At 45.5% G+C, this 24,463-nt stretch overlaps 2 non-coding genes across 2 annotated transcripts; one reads left to right on the top strand and one right to left on the bottom strand.

Annotated features, from left to right (window-relative positions):
- Nucleotides 1–2,685: 2,685 nt before the first annotated feature.
- Nucleotides 2,686–2,759, top strand: trnat-ggu (transfer RNA threonine (anticodon GGU)). Its single transcript has one exon. It is a non-coding gene; the product is annotated as a tRNA-Thr (tRNA).
- Nucleotides 2,760–4,250: 1,491 nt separating this feature from the next.
- trnas-cga (transfer RNA serine (anticodon CGA)) lies at nt 4,251–4,332 on the bottom strand. The gene has a single exon. It is a non-coding gene; the product is annotated as a tRNA-Ser (tRNA).
- Between the last annotated feature and the right edge of the window lie 20,131 nt (nt 4,333–24,463).

The raw sequence follows: 24,463 nt of genomic DNA, 5'->3' as shown, positions 1-24,463 counted from the left end.
ATATTTTTATCGTCTGCGAACAAACTAACTCACCCATCTACCTTTTCATCCAGGTTATATTGACATATCACAAACATACCAGTACGGTCCCCAGGGAACACCAATAGTCACAGAACTGAAACCTGAATCAGTCCCATCGATCAGTACTCTCTGTATTCTATGGGCAAGCCACTTCTGAATCCGAGCGGCCAAGTCACGGTGGATCGCACACATCTTTTCAATCACAGTCTATTTAGTCTCACCGTCTTATGTGCAATGAAATGTGTTGTTCTGACGCAGCAGTACAGTGCAAAAGCATAAAACTGCGAGAATCTATTAAATAAATATATAGTACAGAACTAGCAACAATCAGGTCGTGTTCATGGACCGTTCAGAAATCTGATGGTCTCTGGAAAGAAGCCGTTCCTTTAACGTTGAATTAGGATCTTCATACTCCCTGATAGTAGTAACGGAAACGCCATTTCTCGGATGGTGAGGCTCCTCAGTGATGGATGACGCATTCTTCAGGAGCTGCCTCTTGAAGATGTCCTCGATGGTGTTGTGGGGTGTGGTTATTCCGTTTATGCAGCTGGCTGACTCCACAACCCTCTGCAGTCTCTTTTAATCCTGTGCATTGGAGCCTCCCTACCAGAAAACTGAAAAATGCTCACCTTGTTCATCAGTAGAAATTTGAAAAACCCTTTGATGACATACCAAAGCTCCTCAAACTCTAATCCCCCAATCGAAATAGAGCAGTGGATGTGTTATGCATGGATTTTACTAAGGCGTTTCATAAAATTACTCTGGGAAGGCTTATACACGAAGTCATGAGGCATAGGATCCAGGAAACGTGACTGTGTGGATTCAGAATTGGCACACCCACAGAAAACAGAGTTTGCCGCTAGATGGAGCGTATTCTGCCTGGATGTCGGTGACCAGTGGTATTCCACAGGGATCTGTTCTGGGACCTGTGCTCTTTGTGATTTTAAATATGTCTTGGAAGAGGGTGTGGAAGGGTGGGTTAGTAAGTATGCAGCTGATACAGAGGCTGGTGGTGTTATGGATAGTGTAGAAGGTTGCTGTAGATTACAACAGGATATTTAAATAATGTACAGCTGGGCTGAGAAGTGGCAGATGGAGTTCAACCCGGATAATTGTGATGTGATACACTTCCGGAGATTGAATTCGAAGGCAGAATACAAGGTTAATGGCAGGACTCTTTGCAGTGTGGAGGAACAGAAGGATCTTGAGGTACACGTCCTGAGATCCCTCAAGGGTTCTGGGAAGGTCGATAGGTGGTAAGAAGGCGTGTAGTATGTTGGCATTCATTAGCCGGGGGATTGAGCTCAAGAGCCGCGACGTAATGTTGCAGCTTTATAGAATTCTGGTTAGACCAGAATTGGGAGAAACCAGGAAGGATGTGGAAGCTTTAGAAAGGGTGTAGAGTTGATTTACCAGGATGTTTACTGGATTGGAGAGCATGCCTGATGAGGACAGGTTGAGTGAGCAAGGGCTTTTCTCTTTGGATGAAGGAGGATGAGAAGTGACTTGATAGAAGTTTACAAGAGGCATTGATAGAGCGGACAGAGACTTTTTTCCCAGGGCGACAATGGCTAACACGAGGGAACATAATTATAAGGTGATTGGAGGAAGATATAAGGGGGATGCCAGGGGTATTTTTTTACACAGAGAGTGGTGGGGGCGTGGAACCCATTGCCTGTAGAGGTTGTGGGTGAAATAAATTAGGGCTGTTTTAGATAGACACATGAATGATGGAGAAAACTGCGGCTATGTGGGAGGGAAGGTTCAGATGGCTGTTATAACAGGATAAAATGTCGGCACAGCCTTGTTGGCCGAAGGATCTGTAATGTACTGTGCTGCAGTCTTCTATGCTTTGTGTTCTATCGAAGGTTCTGGAAGCTAAAATCAAACAGAGTCCTTGAGAATTATAAATAAACTTTAATTTTTTTTTTAAATTTTATTTACAGCGTGGTAACAGGCCCCCCGGCCCATAAATCCGCGCCGCCCATTTTAAACCCCAAATTAACCTACCCGTACGGCTTTAGAATGTGGGAGGAAACCGGAGCACCCGGCGGAAACCCACATTGACACGAGAGAACGTACAAACTCCTTGCAGACAGTGACGGGAATCGAACCCCGATCGCTGGCGCTGTAATAGCATCGCGCTAACCGCTACGCTACCTTACTGGAAAAGAACTCGAGAAGGGAATTAGGAGAGCCAGAAGCGGCCATGAAAAGTCACTGGAAAGTCGGATTAAGGGGAAATCACAGGCATTCTTCACACACGTCAAGAGAATGAGGACAACGAGGGAGAGGGTAGGACCAGTTTTCCAGCAGCGATTCTTGGTAAGTCGGAGACCTTCAAAAGCGAAATATTGAGAGGACACAATCTGTATTTTCCCGTTACAATAAAAGAAAAATGTAACTGGTTCAGAGAACCTTGTGTTATCGAGGGATATTGCGGCCCTGGTAAAGAGAAAAGAGGTGGTGCATGTCAGGTATAGGCAGTACGAATGGACTGAGGCACTTGCGGAGTATAAGAACTGCAAGAGAATACTAAAGAGTGAAATCAGGAGGGCAAAAAGAAGACACGAGGTTGCTCTGGCAGACAAGATAAAAGAGAATCCCAAGGGATGTATGTTGCTGCACCGTGAGATTGTCTGTCGATGACCATTGGCATCAGCTGTTTCTGTGGCGCAATGGACCAGCGCGTTCGGCTGGTAACTGAAAGTTTGGTGGTTTGAGCCCACCCAGGGACGATGAGCTAAGGTTTTTTTCACCGACATTTTACGCTTCCGGAGATGCTAAACAACAGATCACCATTCCGTCAGAGGTGAGAGCTTGAAATGGTGTTGACCTTGTTGAATGTTGAAACGTTACTTGTATTTTGTATGGGATGTGGATTATCTGAAACTTATATTTGTAATTGGACTCACAAGGATCATATGGAATCAAAAGACTGTAAAAATAAACATACAAATAAATTAAGCAGTGGTGCTGCCTGACGCCAGGGAATGCCGGGTTGCTGTTGGTCAGAGACAGTGAGATTCCATGTGTCGTTGACGTCTGAGAGTTCTGAAACTTCAAAATTCCTCTCCCTCCACACATCATATCTCCTTTTAACATTTATTTTAGCACAATTCCGCATTTGATCAGGAGTATGTCTTCTAAACAAACAACCCTAACCCTAACAATAAGCATTCGGATCGAAATTGGACACGAATTGTGATTTCAGTCTATATTTATTGATAATGCTCGTTTTTCATTTAATGGGTCCCTGGTCATTTTCGGAAATATTCTCCCACCGATTGTAATGCTGATAAAGCAAAATGCGCTGTATAAACGTGAGCCTTGCAGCGAATGAGTCACAGAGGCATGGAGGGATCTAGCTGGAAAACGGCCTTTCGGCCACAGAGTCCGCAAGAAAAGTTCACCACCAACATACGCCAATCTTTCTTTGTTCGTCCTATATTCCTATCAATGATCCCCAGATGCTATCCTTCACTAACACAATCAGGACACGTTACAGTGGCCAATTGAGCTTCCAACCCACGTGTCCTTGGATCACTGGAGGAAACCTTTGAACATGAAAGAAACCCACATAGTCAATGGCCGAACTGCACACCGCACCCGGACAGGATGAGGTGAAGATCGAAACCGGGTCTAATGCATTTGGGCTCCGTGGCGCAACGAAGGGCGCGTTGGACTTCTGATGTGTAATTTACTTGAAAGCGAACCATTTTACGTGATGTTTTACAATTGAATGAGCCGGTGATTTAAATCACGGCTTTGAGGGTATTCCAAATACACTGGGCTTGGCAAACATGTTCCGACTTCTTTGCTCGCAATCCAGTAGTTTTCAGTTATTTTCACTCCCAGTGAACACAGGTTTGTTCCTCGCTTTCCTCACATGCCTTTAAACCTTAATTATGCAATACGGTAACAGGTCCTCCCGATAGAACGAAAAAGTGCCCAATCACATCCATGTAATTCTCCAAACCGAACGTCTTTGGAAGGTGGAAGGAATCGGGAACACCCGTAGGGAGCCCAGGCATTCAGGAGGAGATCGGACAAACTCCTTACAGACACTGGCGGGAATTGAACCCTGATCATTTGCGCTGTAACTGCGCTGCGCTACCGTGCAGCATCAAACACGTCAGTGGAACAGTGGAAGGCAATCGATTTAACAGCAAAAACAGATGATTTTCAGCCGATGTTTTCGGTGTGAAAATTCATTATAATCGTAAACCCGCTGCGATCAGGGTACGAACCTGCGCGGGGAAACCCGATTGGATTTCGAATCCAACGCCTTAACCACTCGGCCATCGCAGCTGCCCTCTCTTGTTTTCCGCTATTTCGATCCCTCTTATGACAGCCATAGCCAAGTGAATTTAACTTGCTGCTTCCTCTGAGGTTCATCCGCTTCCATCACTGCTCAATAATCTGGTATCTCCATCCATTATCACGGAATTCAGTGGCCTTTCTGCGCTTCATGAGATTTTCTGCCCATTTCTGTCTTTCAGCTGATAAATGTTGCATCAGGATGTCTGTTTCAGGGAACGATTTGAGAATGTGCATCCATTCAGAGATCTTAACTGGAGTTTCATTGGGAAAGGAAAACACTGCGACTCAGCCTGAGAACCGGGACCATCAACAGTGGCATATTGTGGGTTCTGTTCTCAATCTTATTTTTGTCCCTGCGGAAATTGAAAGGATTCCTGAATTCTCCCGTCAATGTGCAGAAGGTGAGGGTGTGTTGATGGGCTATTTCCCGGAAATCCAGCGGCGCTGGAGAAGATTTACTGTGCGGCGCTCTCAGCGAGAGGAGAAACGCAAGTGGGTCTCTTCCGGGTAGACTCAAAAGTGCTGCTGCGTCATCGGAAATTTGTGCCGATCAATTGTTTGTAAAATGTTATTCAGGAATCCGATACTGCAATAGGAGGGAAACTGTGGGACTGGTTTTGTCGCTTCGTAAGTGAACGAAAGAAGGTAACGGACGCGAGGCTGCGTTTGACGAAATCCGCTGTTTTATTCACCGAAGAGGACATTTGTGGGCTCTGTAGCGCAATGAATTGCGTGTTGGATTTCTAATAATGTTTGACTAAGTAATTCAAAGGCTGTGCGTTCAAGTCCCACCAGAGTAGGTATTTTCTCCGAATTCGTTACAACGGAGTGAGAATTCGAGTGGGGGATGACGTCACCTGATGTTAGAAAATCTGGATATTCAGGTCATGGTTCGAAATAATCGACTCTTTCAGTTAAACACGTAAAGGAGGTGATAATTTCCTTTAGAGCGTCCGAGTCTGTAAATTCTTGGGGAAAATGTTGTGGGTACTGAGTCTTTGATTATCTCAAAAGCGGGGGAGATAAATACTTGACAAAAGGTGGTTGATACGTTCAGGGGGTTGTCTGGAATGCAGAATTAAGCCGACAGTCTGATTACCCTTGACCTCATTAAGTAATGCAGCGTCTGGGTGCTCTTCAGTCTTTCCGATGAGCACGGATGTTTGTATATGGGTACGTTTGAAATTTTTGGTTGTCGTCAGTTTACGGATTTTCTTCAATTCCATTAATGTCGTAATTTTGACAATTCCTCTGAATTCTGGTCATTGTAATTCAATAATGTTCTGAAGAAAAATCAACAAATTTGCCTTCTTTACTTCAGGAAATAATGTCACATTTACACGGAATCTATCCCTTCACAATATGCAAGTGCACAGTTTATGTGGTACCTCATCCCTGCGTAAAACCCGTTTCGAAATGGTAATCTTTATTACTTCTTTAAATTAACAACCCGGATTTAGAAGGCACAGTTTCCAGTGTGCTGCATTTTTTTCTGATTGGCAGAGAAAGCAACGGCGGGTAAATGTCATTTAGTCATAAAGACTTCATGAAAACTTCGGCCAATATTGGACGATTGTGTTAGCACAGTTTACTAATAGCACAGCTGAGAACGGTTGTGAATATTCCAGAGAGGGTCCAGAAGAGGTTTTCTTGAATCGCTGCCAATGTGAGTGATATCATATGCAATGCTAAACCGCGGAAGGTGGGATTGCGTCATTGAGAAGAGGAAAGATCACTTTCTGGACATCTTGGGGTCCATGCTCAAAGGTCACTGAACGGAACAACAGAGGTAGATAGGGTCGTGACGTTATTCTTTGCATCCGCTGAAATATATCATTGTCACCAACAGACCCATGTCGACGTTGAGAATATTCGTGAAAATATTCGTCTGATTTACTGATCGCTTCTTCGCCTCCATTTGCACCACCTCTAACACTTCTCCCGCCATATCCACTCTTTATGTTTCATATCACCACAGCTTCAGATTTCCTCACAGGTGAAATAAAATAGACAGACTAATCAATAGCCGGTGTTTTACAACTTCCTAAGGTGGTACGGACATGGACCAATTGTTTTTGTCCATTTAACGAGGTGGGAAGTGAAGGTAACGGGATGCAACTGCCATGAAATTGCTTCCAGCGAGGGACGTGGCTGATGGTTTGAATGTGTTCAACTTCGGGGATACATTTCCCTGGGACTGACTCTGCAAACCCTCTGCAGTCTGACATCTGGTTCTCAACAAGGTCTGGATATTATTCCGTCCGTTGCTTCCCCGCTGTGTGAGTTGCGAAAGACGGACACGTGCAGAACCTTACCAATGAACAATTTACATTTCTCAATGTTCTTAAGATGTGTAACAAAGTTGCAGAATTATACATATTCTGCTTCAAATTTTGATCGCTTTTCTTCACTTATTTCTGTAATTAATTAAAGATTCCTAATTCGTGACTGTTCTTGGTGCTGCACAGCCTTAAATATACTTCTGTTCACTCTTTCCTTGGTCAGCTGTGGCGGATGACACCTTACACTTGTGATGTTGATGAGATGAATAGTGTGGTGCTGAAGATGACCCACGGATAAGGGAACGTGATGTCTGCCTCAAATAGTCCGCCCAACTCGCAAGGAATTTCGACGTTGAAGCAGGTCACTTCATCGATCTCACTGAGCCGGCATGAGCACATTGTATAAGTCAGTGGGAAGGGACGGGGCACGCAAAGTGAACTGTCCAACTTCCCAACCGGGTCGAAAACGCTGTTCAGTGTGGAAGTACATTAAGCTTAATTGCGGAATCATTCCAGTTGTTCACAGCGGTTAATTCACTTTATGCTTGGGGAATGCAAATCTCCTTCTCACTCTCTCGCAAACATCCGCCCCAGCAGGGTTCTTAGTTCTTTCCTGTGGCGTTTTTAACAGTATAGTCCATGTGGCCTAACGTATAAGGCGTCTGACTTCGGAGTTTGATGGGAAATCATCAGAGGATTGCGGGTTCGATTCCTGTAAAGGTTGTTTTACCAAATGTGGTTGTGTTTCTATTCTGCCCCACACTCTCTCCACCACAACTGTCGCAACTGATCCAAACATATGCCTTTTAAACGCTTTGGCTTCGAGTAGTGTCCCGCGCCGTGTTTACCTCAGTCACTCGCACTCGCAGGCAACATAACGAAATGTCGCCTCTTCATTTCACGCAACGTTTTATTTTATGTGTCCAACAAATATTTATCCACCCCATTTTAGATAATTCTAATGAGGTCAGCTCGCACCACCCGCCGGCCGAGAAATTGGGAGCTTCATCACGCTGTGCTTGATGAAAACTTTAGATGCCTCAGTTTCAGATGACATGACTTTTATCTTAGAGTTCCGTCCCCTTGTTTGTGACTCTCCCATTGGTTTAACAATCCCAACATCTGCCCTGTCAGGTTCCCTTAAAATATCTATTTTGCATGCATAATGTCACCGCTCATTCTGCTGAAGTCCAAGGAATAAGGGCCCGGCATATTTAAACATGAAGAAATCATAACTTAATGAACTAACACAGTCCCATGATATTCAGGTGGAAGTGACAATTTCAGCCCAGCATTTATTTGCAGCGTCCATTGTTGGTGAGTATTTTCAATCAGATCAGTTCACTGAGCAGAGGCCCAGTCTCGTCTGTGAAATGATTTCCATTAAATCAGACCCCATTCGGCTGTTTCTCGAAGAATACGATTTTGTTTAATTTCACGTTGGTTACATAATGTATAACTGATTGCAAAGAATTATCGATTTCAAAGAGTGTAGGCGATACTTTATGGAGAGGCGCACTCACCCAGTGTGTGAAGAGAGCGTCGTATCACTCATATCAGCAATAACCTGACAACGCCATGAACGTCGAGTAAGTGAACGGTCTGGAGAACAGCCCGTCTGGGGAACAGCTTCAAATCCGCGCAGTCGTCGATTCTTCTCTGACCGACTGACGAATGGTCCAAAGAGTTCATGCAGGGTGTAGTTCCTTGTGACACGCACAGCCACACACACACGCACACACGCACGCACGCATACACAGACACACATACACAGACACGCACACACACACACACACGCACGCACGCACGCACGCATACACAGACACGCAGACACACACGCACACATACACACACACACACACAGAAAAGCACACACGGCTACTTAGCAAAACATTTATAGAATAATAAATGGAAGAAAATAACAACAGAGCAGAGAAGGAAGGGTGCAGTTGACAAACATTAATGACACGTGCAATGTGAAGGGAATATAACGGATGCGGTCATTTTACATTAAAATTCTAATTCCTGTGATCAATGCAATTGTTGTATAAAACGATAATTATAGGTTACTATGTGTCTCTTATAATTGCTACTCACATTTTTGATTTAAGTGGGTGAACACGAAGATAACTTCCAGATTTCAATATAAACCAGTTGCATGATCAAGGCGCGATCTGTTCGGACTTCCACAATGTCATTCTGGTGAATGGAGAAAGTGATTGAACAAAATAAAGCGATATTTAATGAATTGCTATCGAGATTCTGTTTTACAGAAGCAGGGAAGTATTGCAGCGGACTGAGGCCATTGTGCCATCGGGAACCTCTTGATACTTTGCGAGATAAATACAACTTCTCCGAACCTCCTGATTTTCCTTGTAGCTTTACCTATCTTCCAAGAGGGAAGGACTTCCTTCAAAAGTTTAATTTGCAAGCGAGGGCCGACATCTATGCAAACATTCGAGTATTCCTTTTTCAATTCTGCTCAATTATTTCACATTTTCCCAAGGTAAGATAAACGGAAAGGATCACAACATTGTAGCTGTTACCGAACCATTGGGGTGAGCAAGGTGGATCCTCCCATGACCTCCTTACTTATCCTCTTACATACTTCTTTTTTCTCCGTTAATGTTTTGGAATATCTTGAATTTCAACTTCCAATAAACAACAATGTATTAAAATTCATAATATCGACGACGCTGATCCAAGAGCTGACGTTCCACGTTATAGCTCTGCTCGGGTGTTCTCAGAAAATAGGTTACACGAACTGCCTACGCATTGAGTGCCTCTCACGGTGGCCAGAGCGACGGTCAATTAAACTGCAGGATGACTTTATTTGTGGAGGATTGCTGGCGGCCACGAGCGCCCCACACTCCTCGTGCAAATTTGAAGACAACGTGTCCAGACGGAAGAGGAGGTGTGGTTCCGCAAACGTTCATTGGGCTTTGTTACAGCAGTGCTGGAGGTTACAGGAAGATTGATCAGTGTGGCAGTGGGATGCTAAATTAGTGTCACGGGCACCTGGAAGTTCAATGTTACCCCTGCGGACTGAAAGCATGTTTTCTGCAAAGCGATCAATCACTCTGCGTATGGTTTCTCCAATGTGAACTCCGAATGCAGTGCACTGGATTGCAAGGTTGACTCATTGCTTCGCCTGAACCGACTATTTGGACTCCTGACTGTTGAACTATGTGTTGTCCAACCAGAACTGGCGAAGTGTCCAAAGAGAAGATACATCAATTTGGCTGGATTTTCAGAATATTTTTCGCCAGCACACAATCTCCTGCCACCGTCCCTCTTTTCTTTCTAAAATCATTGGGATAAAATTTCCAGGTTCAATGGTGTATGCAAATTCTGGTCCAGGGTCGTGTTCTTCTGTTTTCGTGACATTATTGTCTTTGCGCCATTGGTCTCCTCATTAGTGCGGGCAGTGCCTGCAGTAAGAGCCGAAATAGCTCAGTTGGGAGAGCGTTAGACTGAAAATCTTAAGGTCCTCAATTCACTCCCGGGTTTCGGCATTTTTAAAAAATATGTTCTTTGAATCTCGCTGCCGCATGGCAAAATCTACGCGGAACAATTATCAATGGTCTGACACAGGGTTCACAGAAGTCCTTTCAGGTTCAGTGATGTGACGGAAATCTTCTATTTTATATCAGATCATAACGTCCTTCCTTGCTCGGTGGAAGTTTCACACGATCGGACCTGCTGAATGTGCCACACTCTCCACCAACATCAGTCCGGCTTCCCTGCAGCCGTTCCACCCGACACCACATCTTCCATAGTGTTTTGGTGAGTTGAAAAAATATCGCTTGAATCGAACACACTGAAATAGAGGAACTCCAACTTGTTAAACCGCCCTGATTCAGCAGAAGGAACGCTGGAACCCGCCCCTCCATCTCTGACGCCGCCACCGTCCACTGGGAGAAAGGACTTTCTGGCTGTTTCAGCGCGAGATGTTGCAGGAGAGTAATTGGCCGCTGATGCTTTGTGTCATGAACCAGGAGTGTCACGTACCAGCAACAAAAGAAACACACCAAGACATGTATGTGTTGGAGACTATTTTATTAATAACTACTTTTGATAATAAGAAAAATATAAGTAAAGATGTTAAAGGTAAAATTGTTGGATCTTAAACTTTAACCCAAAAAACTAAACTCGAAGTGTGTGTGTGGAAAATTCCCAAACTCCAAGTCCAGGAATAGTTCTTAAAGTTCAGCTCAGCAAGCCATAAGGTGAAACGTGAGCAAAGGCTTCTGCAAAACCACCGTTGACTGAAGAGGAAATGCAGAGAGAAAATAGAGAGTAATTACGAAATCCAAATGTTGCAGTTTGGACCCATACGACACCTAATTCTCTCTTCTCTGGGTGACTCCTACAAGTAACGTCATTCCGTCCTTATCTCCTGTTGTCGTAACCATTCCCCCACCACGCACACAGTGCTATGACTTGAAGGGACATTCACCCATAGTAACCTAATCCGTAACACACCTTCCCTTTGGAAACATGGTGAGTGAGTCCCCTTCAGGAACGAGAAGACTGAAGCTGGCAGAGGTAGAGTGCGCCGAGAGCCGCATTGCGGCAGTACAGCCCACCAACGCCTTCTCAGAGGCATATGGAATGGGAATCCAATGCTGGCTCAGCCTACGCAGCCCAGGTCCTGGAATAGATTTTAAGAAAGCGCCCCAGTGTGCTGCAGGTAGATGTGAAGAAACTCTGCACTGTGGGCGGGGTCAGTTCTGAGCGAAGGTGGTGTCGTTCAGATGAAACAAGATCACGATCGGTTTCGACAGGGTTAATATGTTCTTTCCATTTGCGAGCGGTTCGAGAGCCTGGGCAATGTTTGGTGCACATTCAAGGAGGTGACTGGGCGAACCTATTTCACAATGGACTGGGGTTGATTTGAAGTACTCTGCCTGCACGGGCGATCGAAATAGCATTTCTCAGCATTTCAATAAATAACTGGATCTGCACCGCAGGGGCTATTCGACAGAACTGGCGGAGAAGAACAGCAGGGGACTGGGTAGATAGGTGGTCTTGAGTCTGGGTTGGAGGAATTGAGTTGCAAGTGGAGAGTGGGTGGGCTAGGTCTATGTTCCTTGGACCAGAGGAATGAGGGACATAAAATTGACAGGCGCATGGCGGGTATTGACACAGTCTGTTTACCATGTTGAAGTGTCAAAAAGTTGAGCGCATTAGTTTAAGTTGGGCGGAAGAGGCTTAAAAGAGAGCCGAGGAGTAAATATCTAGAAGAAATTCAGCTGGGATGGGCTGCAGGAGGAGGTGTTGGAGATGTACCCGAATGATTAGGACATATGGGATGAATGCAGGCACATGCGGTCGGTGCAGACAGGCTTGATGATCGCTGTAGACGCGGGAGGACGAGGGGCCAGCTCCCATGCTGTAAACACCGATCACTCAATGGGAGAGGCGTGGCTTAGAGGGATAAGGGGCCGAAAGCACGAAATTGGGACTAACTAGTTGGGCCCCGTGACCGTAATGGACACGTTGTCCGAAGCACTTGCATCTGTGCCGTATTGTTCTCTGACTGTATGACTCCATGATATGATTTGTCTCATCAAAACCAACACTGACCACGTGCACTTCCTGCCTTCTCCTTGTCCCGGAACGAGCTTGTAATTCAATGAGACCCGCAACTGCAGATGTTGCCAAAAGTTGAGGTAAATTAAACTACGCCAGAAACCTTCTTTCACCTGCACTGTTAGCAAATAATTGCTGAAGAATCTGTATTCCCTCCCATGTCACATGGGATTAACCGCTATGGCTGGATCAACCGCACCACACAAACTTCGGTATGTAAGTCGGTGTTCCCTGCGATGGTGACGGCTGAGTCAATGTACTCGGTTCCCTGTATTTTGTTAAATTGGTTTATTATTGTCACATGTAGCGAGGTACAGTGAAAACCTCTCTTGCATACTGTTCGTACGGATCGATTCATGACAACAATGTATTGAGATAGTACAAGATGAAACAACAAAACAATAGAACACAGAACATAGAACATAGAACAACTACAGCACAATTCAGGTCCTTCGGCCCACAAAGCTGTGCCGAACATGTCCCTACCCTAGATATTACTAGGCTTACTCATAGCCCTCTATTTTACTGAGCTCCATGTACCTATCTAACAGTCTCTTGAAAGACCCTATCGTATCAGCCTCCACCACCGTTTCCGGCAGCCCATTCCACGCACTCACCACTCTCTGAGTAAAAAACTTACCCCGACATCTCCTCTATATCTACTCCCCAGCACCTTAAACCTACGTACTCTTGTGGCCACCAACTCAGCCCTGGGGAAAGCCTATGACTATCTAATCGATAAATACCTCTCATCATCTTATACACCTCAATCAGTTCCCCCCTCATCCTCCGTCTTTGCAAGGAGAAAAGGCCGAGTTCCCTTAACCTGCTTTCATAAGGCATGCTCCGCATTCCAGGCAGCATCTACGTAAATCTCCTCTGCATCCTCTCTATGGTTTCCACATCTTTCCTGTAGTGAGGCGACCAGAATTGAGCACAATACTCCAAGTGGGTTCTGACCAGGGACTTACATAGCTGCAACAATACCTCACGAATCCTAAATTCAGTTCCCCGATTGATGAAGGATAATACACCATATGCCTTCTTAACCACAAGAGTCAGCCTGCGCAGCCGATTTGAGCTTCCTATGGACTCGGACCTCAAGATCCCTCTGGTCCTCCACACTGCCAGGACTACTACCATTAATACTCTATTCAACCAACATAGTTGACCTAACAAAATGAACCACTTCATACTTATCTAGGTTGAACTGCATCTGCCACTTCTCAGCCCAACTCTGCATCCTATCTCTGTCCTTATGTAAATTCTGACAGCCCTCCAAACTGTCCACAACACCCCCAACCTTCGTGTCATACGCAAACTTACTAACTCACCCCTCCACTTCCTCATCCAGGTAGTTCATAAAAATCACAAATAGAAATAAGTGTTACAGAGACAGAGCAAGTGCAGTCCGGGCGGACAATAAGGTGCAAGACCATAGCGAAGTAGCTTGTGAGCTCAGGAGACAATCTTATCACACTAGGGGGCCTTTCAGTAGCCTTGCTGCAGCGGGATAGATGCTGCCTTTGAGCCTGTTGGTCTGTACTTTCAGGCTTTTGTATCTTCTCCTTTGGGTGGGGGGGAGAGGTGGGGAGGTGGGGAGGCGAGGGAATGTCCGGGATGCTGGGATCTTTGATTATGTTGGCTGCTTTACTGAGGCAGCGAGAATTTTAGACAGACAGAATGGAGGGCTCGCTACTTCTCGTGATATGTTGAGTTGTGTCCACAACTCTCTGCGGGTTTGTTTTTGTGGAAACGGTTAGATGAGTTGTCGTGGTAAGCCGTGATGCATCCGGACAGAATGCTTGCTGTGGTGCATCAATAAGAAATAGTGAGGGTTGAAGGGGACATACCAAATTCATTTAGCCTCCTGAGGGAGTAGAGGCGCTGGTGCGCATTCCTGACCATTGGACCTACGTGGTAGGACCAGGACAGGGCAGTCCATTGGTGAGTTTCAATGCGAGGTCATGGAATCTCTCAACCCTCTGGTCCTCAGCACTGTTGATGTAAAGAGAGGCGTGGGCACGAATTCCCTCGCTGAAGTCAATGAACAGCTGTTTTGTGTTGTTGACTTTGAGGGAAATGCTGTTGTCATGACACCATGGCACTTGGTTCTCTGTATCTTTCCTGTATTCCGATTAATCGTTATTTGAGATTCGGCACACTCCAGTGTGGTCATCTGCAGACTTGTTGATGGAGTTAGATCAGAATATCGCCAAACAATCGCATGAGCATGGGCAATGGAGTAACGGTCTGAGGACGCAACCTTGTGGTGCACCGGTGTTGAGGATAATAGTGGCGGAGGTATTTCTCTCCAGCCTTACTGATTGCGACCTGTTGTTCAGGAAGTCAAGGATCCATTTTCAAAGGAACTTGTGTCCCAGTGCCCGGCGTTTGGAGATGACTTTCCGTGGAATTGCAGTATTGACCGCGGAGCTGTAGTCAATAAATAGTCGCCTGGAGCTGCTGTATTATTATTCCGATGCTCGGAGATAAGTGTAGGGGCAGGGAGATGATGTCGGCCGTGGACGTGGTCCTGCATTAGGAGATTCGCGGCAGGTCGAGGTTGCATCGGCGGCTGGAGTTAATGTGTTTCGTGACCAACATCTCGAAGTAAAAGGTGCGATTGCATTGGCCGGAAATCTAACCCGGGCCTCCCGCGTGACAGGCGAGAATTCTACCACTGAACCATTAATGCAAGTGGCAGTTGATGGCCACGTCGTCTCCATAAACAGCACTGCAGATATCAAACTATTTTTTGATTTCTTTAGGAATGTGAATCGTTGCCAGGGAAGACCTCACACCCGTCAATCATTGCTGACTTTTCCTGAACACTCCTTGAAGACCTCAGTGCAGATGATTCCCGCAGCTCTAACCTGAGAGTTAGAGGCCTGGAATTTCCTGACCGCCCCTGCTGCTCTTCTTTAATAAAGCTCTGACAATTCCTGAACTCCATATACCTGGCACCTCAGCAGTGGCCCGCCAAGATTTAAAACCAAACTTTCTGTCGTGGCACCAGAAAATACGTCGCCTGCCTCCCACAGTTTCCTGGGATACACCTCATTGGGTCGTTGGTATTCACGGCTATACCTGATAGAACACCTAATAAATTCGCACTTATTCGCTTCAATGCATAGATTTCCTCTTTAGTCCTTGATGGGATCTAATTTTCCAGGCCAGATGAGGGATCTCGACACGAAACGTCGACTGCCCATTTCCCTCCATGACCTGCTGTGTTTCTGCAGCTCTTTGTAGGTGTGCCCCGACTCTTCTCCTGAATAACATATTGTTGGAATTGGTAATTGGTTTCTTATTGCCACTGTACCGAGGTACAGTGAAAAACTTGTCTTACATCCCGTTCTCCCATCTGAATTCATTACAACAGAGCACTAAGGTAGTGCAAGGTAGAACACTGACAGAGTGAAGAATAATCTTTGACAATGACAGATAAAGTGCGGTGCAGGTCGACAATGAACCGGACGTAGGTTATCCGGTCAATTGTCCATTTAATCATATAACTAAATATAAATACAGACTGACCGATGGTTTTCTTTAATATGCAAGGATATTTAGTGCAAGATCTTGTACCATGAGTCCCATGCTCTTATATTCCATGCCTCGGCAACAGAGGGCCAGCATCCTGTCACTAGCATTTCCCTCCTCAATCCAGTTCATTAATTCTTCAAGAATCTGAACGACTTCCGCCAGACAAGACATCCCACCAACAAATACATGCTAACATTTCCTGAACAATCATTCCCTATCGAAGTGCAGATTATTGGTGTCCCTCAATTTTCTTACCAAAAACTTTCCTGTGACGAAAATCAGTCTGCAATTGCGGGCCAACCCTGGCATCTCACTGCCTGCCCTTCTTCAATGGAGGCAGAACAGTTCCTGAACTCCAGTTTGCCGGCACCGCAGCTGTGGCCAGCGAGTATTTAACAGTATATTTCTCTCGTGACCCCGGCAATCTCATCCGTTGCCTCCTAAAGCAGCCTGCAATACTGCAATAGGTATTGGGTATATATTCACCTCTATGCTTGCGGGGTCATCGCATACATTCTATTTGTTTAATGTTAACCCGCTCCACAATACCCTTGCTCCCTTTCCTGAAATCTTCAAGCACAATGTTTGTCTCCTCACTGAATACAAAATAAACATATTCATTTACGATCTGACAATACTTCGGACAGAGGCGCAGATTTCCCATTCGGTACTTGATGGGACCGAACCTTTGCCTGGTTACTATATTGCTGGAATGTAGAAATAGGGTGTCCTGGGATTTTATTTGATGTTGACTGCCAGGGATGTTTCGTGGCAGCACTTTGCTGTCGGGTTTTTACTCATTCACCACTTCCCGCCTGTACAGATGCCACATGCCAGAAATGCCTCATATGTTTTCCGTTCCCTCCACCGGCCATCTGTCTCTTTACTTTTCATGAAACTCTCGATATTCCATGATATCCCAGGTTCAAGACTTCTTTCCATTTCAGCAGTACAGCAACATGTTGGCACTGAAATCTCAGTATTTCACGCTCACGATGACTCCTATTTGTCTGATGGAGATTCCTTCACAGCAGCGGCTCCCAATCTTCTCCGGCACGTCCTGCTGATGGGTCAGGAGCATTCTTCAGGACACTTCTTCACAACAATCCGGAGGAAGGGTTGAGGGAGGGGCAGCACTGGCAGTTCTATGTTCCAGGTGAGAGATGCTCTAGGCACGACAGACGAGGAGGTAAGAGAAGAAGGGAAGTTCATTTTCTGATAACGAATAACATCACAGCTGTACTTAGAGGGAATATTCTTGGGGGGTAGTCCAGTGAGTTTGTGTGGGTGGATCTGATTCATAAGAAGGAATGATCACTTTGATGATATTGAATTTTTGGACCCCCAACAGTTGGTGGGAATTAGTGGAATAAATATGACGGGTGATCCCAGATAGTAGTAAGAAATATAGGATTATAATAGCAGCTGATTAATATTTCCCTCATATTGACTGCGACTGCCACAGTACAAACAGATTGGATGGGGTGAACGTTATTAATCGTGCCCAGGAAAGTTTCATCAAACAACATGTGAGGTGGAGCAGCTGTCGCCAACCTGCTGTGAACTTAAAACTGGGTAAGTGACTGAAGCGTCAGTAGGAGAGCGCTTGGCGTCAGTGAACATCGCTCCATCAGTTTAAAACGGTTGTGGGAAAAGATCGGAAGAGACAACAAATTGAAATCCTACTTTGCAAAGGTTGATTGGGAGATCCTGACAGCAGGTTAAGGGGGATCTGGTGAGTGATTTGCAGATGAATGTGAGGTCGGGAACGAAAGAATTAGGCGAAATGAAGCGCGATGTATGGGAACATGTCCACATTACAACACAGGAGATACTGGCAATCTTAAGGCACATTAAGGTAGATAAATCTCCGAGGCCTGATCAAGTCTAACCTACTAAATTAAAGAAGGCTGGCCAGTGATTGCAGCGGTCCGGGCAGAAATAATTGCATTGTCTTTAGCCACGGATGAAGCACCGGATGACTGGAGGGTGGGTACTGTTGTGTTTTTAAAGAGGGGCTGGAAGTACATGAGAGGGAACGACAGGCCCGTGGGTCTGACATCAGTGTGGGAAAGTTATTGGAAGGGATTCTGAGAGACAGGATCGACCAGCATTTGGAAAAGGACTAGTGTTGGACAGTCAGCATGACTTTGTGCGGGGCAACTCGAATCTCATAATTGACTGAATATTTTGAAGAGGTATCGGAGAATATTGACGACAGCAGAGAGCTGGACGTTGTCTTCATGGATATTAGCCTGGTCTTTGACAAGAGGCCGTATGGTTTCCAGGTCTGGAAGGTTAAATCACATGAATGCCAGGGTGAGCTGGCCAATCGGATGCAAAATTGACTTGGTGGAAGGAGCCAGAGTGTGGTCGTGGGGCGTTGTTGAAATCTCCAGTCTCCTATCATTACAGCTGTCATCTACTCCACGCTCCCGCATTGTCCATGAGAACCAGCTGATGTGCTGCAGACGAAGTTTCTGCTGCTCATCTCTGTAAAGCCTTCACCACGGCAGAATCCACAAATATAGTGGTGTGCCGCAAGGGTCGGTGTTGGGGCCTCTCCTTTTTACCTTGTACATCACCCATTTCTTTTTCCCTTTTCCTTGGAGCAGACTCGATGGGCCGAATGGCCTGCTTCTGCTCCCTTATCTTGTGATCTTGTTATGCACGGAATAACCACAGCTGTATCCTACATGGTCTACCTACCCATTCTACCTTACCTGACGTTCACCCTACCATTTTCTGCCTGCACATTAGTTGTGAACCCCTATAGAAAGCTCCTGGTTATGATACTGTCAACAACGGGAATGATCCTGAGTGAGTCCATCTGCAGATGCCTCCGTCAACGCGGTCAGACAAGAGCTGCAGCTGGACGCACCGACAACATGTATAGTCAGCAGCGACTGGAAGAGGGACCCTGTTCTCCAATCTCCTGCAGGACGAACATAGGACGACGTGAAATATCATCTCAACCAGATCAGGATTACAGAGGTAAGTGGAAGTCTCTCATTACCTTACCTCACCAAAGCTCAACATCCTGCCGAAACCACTCGAGACAAAGCCTCAGCATTTGCTTTTGACCGCCCAAAGTGCAAGATTTCACACTTGTCCCGATTGATCTCCATCTGACACTTTATATGACCACATTTCCCCGTGTCATAGAGCAGACGGAATCCTTTATCCACCTATCTCATACCCTACAACACTGCGGTTTTGTGCCGTCGGCAAACGTACGGATCAGATCGCTCATATTTACGTACAGATACGTTGCACACATACAACGGACGCCCCAGCGCTGATCCTTGCCGAATACCACGAGTCACAGAACCCATCAGTGAAAAACCGCTCCGCCACTACCCTCTGCCTTCCATGGACAAACAATATTAAATCCAATCTGCCAAGTCACCGTGGACCCAAGGTGCCTTCAGATTTTCTATCTGACTAAAAATGGGGTCCTGACGAATGCTTCACCAGAGTCCAAATCACTGCCCTACCCTCACCGAACATCCTTTCAACCCCTCAATCACACCCATGCACCTCTGTAATACATGAGCCCCCCGGAGAAGCAACGTTGTCTGTCCCCATTAAGTCTGTAACGTCCCAGATGTGTGTAGACCCGACCCGAAGAACCTTCTCCAATACATTCCCTGCCACTGATGTAAGGCAAGCCGGCCTGCAATTTACTGGTTTCCCCGTTACCATTTTTCAACAAAGGAAAATCATCGAGTTTTCTCCTGTCCTCTGGGACGTCCAAAGTGCAGGCAATGATCTCTGCCAAGGCCTCAATAAATTCCTCCTTTGCCTCGATGAACAACCATTATCCTCTGGGGATTTATCCACCTTAACATGCGATCACAGAGCTGCTGTAGACGGGAAGCACGATATATACACTCGAGGCGTATCAGAATCTGGGCTGTGTCATACAAGAGATCTGCACTGGCGGCACATCTGTATACAGCTACAGCCATCCTTTGTTGCTAAGGAGAATAAATGTGGAACGCCGTTAACCGGAGTGTTCAAGGACACTGACTATTGCGGAAGCCAGTGGTCAGGAGACGCGCCACAGGAAATATGGATGGTCATATTCCTCTCCGAATCCTTCTCCACAGGAAGAACCACATTCACATGAAAATTCTACGTATTCGCAACTGGCAACGCCAGCTTTGATGGACACGTCCCAGACACTTGCCAATGAAATTACCGTTATCGTATTCAATACAGGGACATCTGCCGATGATACCAGCAGCTATCGCCGTTGACACACGGCTTGGACCACAGCCCGTAGACACGAGTGAATTCGCGACGAGAAAACAAACCAACCTATGTTCCAAATTAAATGACCAGAGGGTGGCTGCCGATTACGGAATTGTTGGCGGCAAACTGAATGGTGAAGTCAGTTGTTATCTTTAACATAATCAATGTTTTATTGTACTGATGCGAATCTGTGCATATCTGCCACTCCCTTCTTTGCAGATATATAACATATTTCCATTCACACTTGACACAGCGTTTCTCTAATCACCTGCAGTGAACAAAAACAGAACATTGCAATTTCATATTAAACTGAGAGACGGTGCCTCAAGAAGCCGGCATTCATCATCATGGACCCTCTCCGTTCGGAACACTCCCTCTCCACTTTACTACTATTGCGGATAAGGTAGAGCAGCCTGAAGACCCACACTCAGCGATTCAGTAATAGCTTCTTCCCCTCCGCCATCAGATTTCTGAACGGTCCATCAACTTATGAATGTTACCTCGTCATTCCTCTTTTGAACCATTTATTTATTTTTGCAAATGAAAGTAATTGTTATGTATTTCACTGCACTGATGCCGCAAAGCAACACATTTCACGACATATGTCAGTGATAATAAACCTGATTCTGAACGCACGGTTTCCAAATACACGTGTGTACAGGCTGATGAATTATCTCCGTGACCACCCGGACTCTCAGCAACTAACGAAGGCTAAACCATCAATCGTGTTCAATGAATCAAAATCTGGCAGTAATTACCGACGTGGCCAATCGAAGTGTCTGAAAGAGACTGGAAAATGATTTGCCCAGGAGCAACGGAAGATGACAAGCTGCTGAGTCTGATGTCCTGAAGTCCTGCATTATTTTCTTTCCTCAACAAACGTAAATAATATTCCCAGCAGATATTCCATCCCATTCTTCAGTTCCTGTCTGAACTTAGACTGAGTCACTGCATAAATGCAAGTGTGTGTGCAGCAGCTGAAGAGCAGGAGCACATAGCTGGTTTCATCCGCGATGAAAGCTGGGTCGCTGAAACTGGTTGCACAAAAAGACGTACAGGTGGGTTAATTTAGGTTTAAAATGGGCGGCGCGGACTCGTTGGGCCGGAAGGGCCTGTTACCACGCTGTAAATAAAAGAAATAGCGTTTAGTAATGTGCACCCAGAGGGAAAATACAAAATAATCCAAAGCAGCATGATAGTGCCGGATATAGCATAGAATAAGATGATGGACTTCCTTCTGTTTTCGATTTCGGCATCATTAAAACTAGCATCATTCTTTCTGCCTCTTAGATTCCTACGGACTCTACTGGCCGCTAAAATGTATCCCACGGTCCGAGCATTCAGCAGAGATATGCAGAACATTGGGAAGAAGGGGGTTAAACAGCGGTGAATCCAGTCGAACGCTATCCATGCGGGTACAGTGCAGACATCTAACTTTACATTGCAGCTCCATTGTACCTTGTTTTCACGAAATAAGGTTTCAAACTGAAAGTACCGCGGGATGCTTTTACAAAGGAACAGTGGACAGACAGTAGCCATCACTCTGGATGCAGTATTCTCGGTGCAATATCTAGTCCGCAACTTGTGACGACAAATCATCACATATCGATAAAAATGTGGAAGACAGTGTCAACCACACCGAAATGTCGGTGGCTGCATGATTCAGGGCCATACGGACTGAGCACACTTGGGTAATGTAAAGGAACCTTGTTCGGACATTTAAAACATTAATACGGAACAGTATGACGTCAATGACCACGACCAACAGATCTGCCGCAGCCATAGCCACGAGGTAGCGAGAGACACAATTGGAGAGGTCGCACTTTCCCCGGGACAGGATCACAATCGTCAGCACGTTCGCTGTGATAGGGGAAGAATCAGAAGCAAAGAATCACCAGTCAGCATACATTTCTGGAGGCAGTGACGCAGAGCTCTATCCACGCCTGCACATTCAGATTAGAAATGAGCATTGACACAAGCAGCGACAGGTAAGGGTTTTTCCCCTCGAGGGTCGGAGGCTGAGAGGTAACATTGTAGAGGTATGAAAAGACTTGAGGGTCTGGATTAAGGGAATGTTCACAGTCTTTACCCCAGGATAGGAGAGTCTAAAACTGGAGTGCAATGGTCTAAAGTGAGAGGGAGAAGATTCAAAGGAGTCCCGTGGGCCAACTTTCTCACACACAGGCTGGTGGGTACCTGGAATGAATTTCCAGAGGAAGTGGTAGAGGGGGTACAACCACAATGTTTAAAAGATATTCAGACATTTAAACGGACAGAAAATACTTCGATAGATACGGGACAGATGCAGGCAAGAGGTGATCATCAGGCTGTCAAATCGGTCGGCATGGACGAGCTGGACGCAAGGGCCCGTTTCCTTGGCCTATAAGTATATGACACCATGACTTTCCGCGCAATGCAGTTTCTTACTAAAGCAAATATTTAACACCTGAATTTACTTCAAAATGCTACTTTGGACCATGCAGCATCGCAAAATTAATATATGAAAGGCTTCCTCTTAGGATCTCCTTGCTGGGTTGATCGTACCGGTGCTTAACTACAGATAATTGCAGCTCAATAATACTCCTGGTTTTATATCTCTCTGTAATGTCACCGGTCAAGTGAAGCTCAACAGTTATTTTGGAAAAAAAACAATGCTTGCCACTAAAGAGCGGAATTTCCAGTGTAATTTTCAGCTCGTTTTGAAGATCGGATTGAGGAGCAACGGGTAGACACGGAGCGACTTCACATCGTTCTGATTTTCCCTTTCTGGTGATGTTACGGATCATCAGAACAATCTGCCGAGTAACTGAGCTTTGCGCCTTTCTGCCAATCTTCTCCAGAAACTAAATTGGCTGTACTTCATTAAGAGTGATGGACTCTTCAGCAGTCAGCTCTTGGATTGATATATTTTTCGTGTCCGATAACTTTCCTGAATTTATTAATCCTGAGATTACTGTACAACGGTGGGGACATCCAGATCAGATACAACACAGTCGCTGTCCTGACTGCTGAGAACCTCAGCTCCGTGTGAGGGTACTGAGCGCTGGCGATGTGCCTGGACTCAGCAGCGTGGAGTTGGGGAGTTATACCAAATAATAGTGACGTCGTTTTGAATGTATTTACCGAGAGTAACCGGAGAGCCGAGAGTCATAATTTGATTAATGGAAACAAAAACTTGAATAGAATCTGTTCCATTGTCTGTGGGGATTTTCAGTCAAAGCACAAGTGCAAGAAATAACGAAACAGATCTAAAGTATATTTTTATGCAAATGAAAAGGTGGAATCCTTTTTTTCAGGTTACCGAAACAAATTTCACCGATGCGAGCAACGCCGAAATAAGCGGCCACCGTTCATTCCGTTTTTCAATTTATTTGCAGGAGGGGAAAATGTAAATCAGATTGTTAACAGGATAAGATCGGGGAAAATGATGAATCGCGGAATCGTAACGATCCTAATTGGGTTTCATCGCTTACCAGCAATTCCAAAGGCTGCTACAATCGGATAGTAAATTATTTCTGTCTGTATAATTGGAGACAGCAGGGAAAATGGATAAGCGCTGGGCGGAACTATCATCCTGGCGTAGAAGTGATGGAAAAACTCGCTGCTCGATGCTGGAATCCTCCTGACAGCGCGTTACAGAGGCAGCCGTCTTATCTATCAGAGAGACTCATCCCGTGGGATCAGAAGAAGAAGGTAGAGGCATGAATATTAATTCCAGTTATCTGAGCAGCGCGTTGACAACATTCATGATTATGTTTGTGCTGCACTGTTTACTTCGACTGAAGAAGAGTCATGTTTTGAGGTGAAAGTCCGCAAACACGGCAATAATATATTGTAAAATTTCCCATCCAATTCTGCACTCAGTTTCGGCCTCTGCCTGTATCTCAGTCACATGGTAAACACGCACAGCCTCGGTCTCTAGTTCTGCCAAAGGTTTTGCTTCTGCAGATGTGCCAATTCGATTTGCCGGGCTTTCACCACTTTTCAGCGTTTCGTTCGACTCACAGAGAGGCAAACTAATTCGCTTCTATCTGCAAGGCTTGGCTACAGATTAACGACTTAATGAGGGATTCAGACTTCAAAAACAATAAACATTGATAATACAACAAAACTATACTGCGAGTCATGGCTGTGTATGATTAGCTCATGGTCGTTATCTGTTTCTCCGCTCTTGTGTCAGACATTTTCTCACGTGATTATTTGGTTAGCAGAATCGAATACCAGCTTTAATCTAAGGCTCGCAGGCAAGGTATAAATGGATGGGTTAACAATGTCGATTGCAACTGTGAACCTATGCAGGGACGATGACCCAAAGGAAAATGTTCCTGCTGACTGATCACAATCCCCCATTGAGCTGAGGGTGAAAAAGAATAAATACGGAAAGCACAATGTCATGACTGAGCGAATGGAGACAGCCCCGCCATTCTGCATGTCCTCAA

Source organism: Pristis pectinata, chromosome 13 (assembly GCF_009764475.1).
Source record: "Pristis pectinata isolate sPriPec2 chromosome 13, sPriPec2.1.pri, whole genome shotgun sequence".
NCBI classification, from domain to species: Eukaryota; Metazoa; Chordata; class Chondrichthyes; order Rhinopristiformes; family Pristidae; genus Pristis; species Pristis pectinata.
The sequence above is the reverse complement of the archived record's forward strand: the minus strand, read 5'-3'. Positions and strand labels throughout refer to the sequence as shown.